We start from the raw sequence: 4,813 nt of genomic DNA, 5'->3' as shown, positions 1-4,813 counted from the left end.
TTAGTTGGATACAACATAAAAGGATGCGGGAGAAACAGAGAATGATTCCAATACCATGACCTGAATACCAATACCAATACCAAAACCTGAATAATGGCAAAAAGTGTTGTACTTTTGACAAAAAATTGGGAAGTTCAGAATAGGGTAAATTTGGAAGAAAAGATAATGATTTGAGTCAAAAACATGTGGAGTATGAGATTCCTATAGGACATCCACTTCAAAAGGCCAATAGGTAGTGTCCAGTCCTCTTCTGTAGCTATAGCTTGATACAGTACACAGTCAAAGGAAGAAAAGTCCTGCAGTCCCCTCTCATTTAGTCTCCCACATAGCCAGTTGGTTGAAGCAAAGTTGGCCTACAAAAGATACCTCCAGCCATCTGTATATTTTGTTGTTAGCCATCTAGAGCCCTCCCAGATACCTCTCAAGTTGTCTCATATTGGACAATTATTTTTCCCTAACTCAGCCACTTTTGAGTTCATTCAAAGGTACTATTTTTAAACATTTAAAAGAAATTGAGATAAATAAAGGCTTAGAAAAGTTAAGAAGATTAGATATCTAGAGAGAATTATATGGAAACAGAAAGGAATATACCTTTTTCTCAGCAGCACATGATACTTTTACAAAAATTCACCATTCATTAAGATTCAAAACATTTTATAATTAAATTCAGAAAAGCAGAAAGAGTAAGTACATTCTTTTCAGATTAAAATACAGTACAATTATATTAACTATATGGGCATGGAATCACAGAAAAAAATAATTAGAAACTAAACTTAAAGAATGAGCAAGTTAAAAAATAATTCATAGAAACAATAAATAATTTTATTAAAGAAAATTATAATAAGACAACATACCTAAAATATGATATAGAGCAAAAGTAGTAGAGGACAATTTATATCTCTACATGTTTATGTCAATAAAATAGAGAAAAAACAGACTATGAATTACATATACAGTTTAAAGAATTAGAAAAAGAACAAATTAAAAATTCCCAATTAAATACTAAATTGGAAATCCTAAAAATTAAAGGTTAGATTTACAAAATTTAGTATAAGAAAATAACTGAATAAAACTAAGAGTTGATTTTATGAAAAAAAACCAACATAATATATGTTATGGGGGTGCAGATGTGTACCTTGGGGTTCGGGAATACCTTTTGCAAGAATGCAAGACTCCAATACTTAGATTAAAAAAAAAGAGAGAAATTTATTAATTTAGAAAGTAATGTTGAGAATGGCCAGGAAGATAGCAAGGTGGAACAGCAAAATGGACAGCATGAATAGAAAGGCTGTTCCCCCAGATGACATCATTTCTGGGGATTTTATACTTTTTACAACAGAGAGTGTTAGTCACCCAGGCATTCGGTGAGGTGGGGTGATCATCTGCTTGGGGACATAAAGATTCCTTAGTTTTAGGGAACAAACAGATGTCTGATAGGATCTAGTTGTAGCCTGGAGGTCCATCTTTCTGTCCATCTTAAATCTAGAGGACTATCAAAGGAAGATAGTCATCTCAGGACCCTGGGGAAGATCATTGGGTGTTTTTAGGCTCAGAGTCACGTGGATGTAAGGGAGCAAGGGAGTTTCCCTGATAATAGTCTGAGTTTCTGGGGGTACAAGGGAGAAAAAGGAAAACCAATTGATTTAATATGCAATTAAAACAAAAAAGAAATACAAAACTTCCTAAAATAAGATCAAAGGTAGAAATTTGGAAAAGCCAAAGAGAGATAAAATTGAGAGAAAAAGAAAGTTGAATTAACAAAACTATTTTTTAAAAATAAGAAAAATTGATCAACCTGATAAGAAAAGGAGAAATCAAATTACTAACATTATAAATTTGAAAGAGAAATTTCAATTAATGCTAGAGAAATAAGTAAAATTATCAGAAAACTCATAATCAATTGAAGTGAGGTAAACTATGTCATTGATCAGAAAAGCTGCTTCTCCCTGGGGAAAGTAGAAATCAGAAATGAGCTTTCCTGTGAAGGCCAGTCAGCTCAGAACCAAAACAACATACAGTCAGTATCCATGAGAAAGTAACTCCTTTACTAACAAGCAGCTAGTCTAGGATAAGATATACAATGGAATGTCCTGAATCCCAGGCTAATGACGAATATGGCTTCTAGATGATAAGCTTTGCTTGCTTCATCAAGGTTATGTCTCATTAATGAGCACTGTTTGCTTTGTATGTAGCATCCTATCAAAACTGCATTGTACCTTCAGTCTGACCGGAAGTCTGTCCTGGCCGGTAGGTACATTTATTAATCAATAGATTAATAAATATTGGTTCCATTACTTTGAACTTCTGGCTGTCCAGACTCGCTTTATGAGGTGCGCAATTTCCAATCATATACCAACAAAATGGATGTGAAATAGATGTTTATAAAAACATTAAAAGCCAAAATGAAAAAGATGAAACCTGGGAGGCATGAAATCAAAGCAAACCCTCAGAAACTACAGAAGATATAAAGGAAATACCAAAGGAAAAAATCTTATTATTTCAAAGAATTTACAAACGAATGCTATTAAATATTTAAATATTATAGGAAAGTACTACATGAAATTGTTTTTATGTAGAAATGTTAAACTTAAAACCAGAATAGATTTAAAAAAAATATTTTAAACTATTTTTCCATGTTTCCATGATTCACTTTCTTGACCTTCTCCCTCCCAAAGCCAACAAGCAATTCCACTGGGTTGTTCAGATGTTGCCACTTGAAACCTATTTCCGTAGTATTCATTTTGCTATCGAGTGATCTTTTAAAGCCTAAAACCCAAATGTGATAAGTGATGTCATATGCTTTTTTTTTACTCCCATAGTGCTTTCTCTCAAAGTGGTTAGCATTCCTTCCCATGAGTTCTTCAAGAATGTCTTGGCTTGTTGTAATGCTACTAATAACAAAGTCAGAATGGAGATTTTTTTTAAAGCTACCGATCAATAATACTAATAAATACTGATACAAAATATTATGTAAAACAATAATAATAACAATTACATCGGTAAATACCAAAAACTTTTGAAAAATTACAGCACTTACTTCTGTTCAGAACTCTAAAAAACCTAGAACCTTACTATTATTGCGCCTCCTTTAAGCGGGTGTGCTCAGGCGGGTTCCATTCACTCCTCCCCTTTCCCTTCCCCTTCCTTTTCTGTCCCCTCCCCTTCCGGGTCACAAGGACCTTGTTCTCACCAGAATCTGACAGTGCAGAACCAGATGCTCAAGAGTGGGCTCCTGGTTTTCAGGTTGTTGATATTGCAACAATGGCAGAGTATGGAATACCAACTGGGCAGCATGTGGCAGTGCTTTAGAATGCGTCATCGCCAGTAGAGGCTCTGAAAAGTCCGGTGCATAAACCACAAGGACTAGCTGATGATGAGAGTCACGTGATTGTGGAAATCATCCACCAACTGCTCACAAAGAATCCAGCTTCCAGGTTGTTCTGTCGGGTCCGGTTCCAGGAAGCACAGCCCTGCAGAGCACTGAGATTTTGGCAGAAATTGCTAGAATCCTTGGACCAGGTGTGCAAATCCTGAAAGAGCCAAGGAAGACAACCTCAGTACACGAAAGCAGAGTAAAGGCAGAGCTAAACTGTGCTCAGTCCCGACACGTTCTAGGCTTGTGGAAGTGAAGGAGTTGCAGGAGTCTTAACCCCAGAGGAGGTACAGTCAGTACAGGAGCACCTGGATTACCAGAGTTCAAGTCGCAGGCAAAAACCCAAACTTTGAAGTAGGCTCTTCTCCTCAGCTTAAACTTTCCATTCCAAGAAGACTCCAGTTTCAGAGAAACCTGCTGTGGACTCTTCTGCGGCCAAGCTGTGGACCCTTTCAGCCATTGACATGAATGATGATGGCACGGAGTTCATTGACTGATGAACTCTTGGATCCAGAGGATTTGAAGAAGCCAGACCCAGCTTCTCTACTGACTGCTTCATGTGGAAAAGGGACACGAAAAATTGCATGTGTGGCCTAGGAGAACTGGAGCAGGAGAACGCAAAGGAGCAGAGGAAATCGCAACCCAAATCAGCCTGTGGAAATTGTTATTTGGGCAATGCCTTCCACTGTGCCAGTTGCCTTGGGATGCTAGCCTTTGAACCTGGGGAGAAAATCCTTTTGAATGAAAAAAAAAATCTTCATGATTCCTAAAAGGCAAAATTACTGGGACTTGTGGAGGTTATTCCATTCCAAAAACTGACTCTAGCACTCATTTCAGCAATCCTTCAAGTCCTGCCAGTTTGTCTCCTGCCTTCCTGATTCTGCCTATGCTCTGTGTTGGGATCCCAGATAGAGTTGTCTTGGTATGACATACAGAAATGGGGGTATATATGCTGCTATGAACCAAAGGACAGAGATAATCAGACAGGTTAATTTGCATTGGGCTGTCTGATTCCTCAGCGGGACTTGAATTGAAGGTATAGGGAGATTCCATCTAATTAAAGGTGGCAGAAAGATGTCATACACGTTGGAGAAGTCACCTCTCCATATCAGTATTTGGGAACCTGATCACACCATTTAGAACCCAAGCCCATCCTCTCTGTTGCCTTGGATCATATTGTCTTTGAACACAGCTATCCCTTAGTATTAAACTTCAGTAATGCATTTCCAGATCACAGATCTGTCTCCTAAATTTATTGATACCAAATACTTGTTCTATGAGCAAACACATTGTTGTTATTGTAAAAATAATCAAGTGGTATATAAACTCCTTACAGTATCCAGCTTCCAGTCCAAATGGATTCTTGAAAGCTTTTGATCCATTCATGTTTTTGAATCAAATTCAGCCTCACTGTTTCAGACCATTATTATGATCTGTAGT

General features: G+C 37.2%; 1 pseudogene; it reads left to right on the top strand.

The window, feature by feature from the left end:
* Positions 1-3,198: 3,198 nt before the first annotated feature.
* On the top strand, positions 3,199-4,598 carry LOC103099000 (anamorsin-like; annotated as a pseudogene).
* The last annotated feature ends 215 nt before the right edge of the window (positions 4,599-4,813 follow it).

The sequence above is a fragment of the Monodelphis domestica genome, chromosome 5, assembly GCF_027887165.1.
Source record: "Monodelphis domestica isolate mMonDom1 chromosome 5, mMonDom1.pri, whole genome shotgun sequence".
In the NCBI taxonomy this organism is placed as follows: domain Eukaryota; kingdom Metazoa; phylum Chordata; class Mammalia; order Didelphimorphia; family Didelphidae; genus Monodelphis; species Monodelphis domestica.
This window is presented reverse-complemented; position numbering and strand designations above follow the sequence as displayed.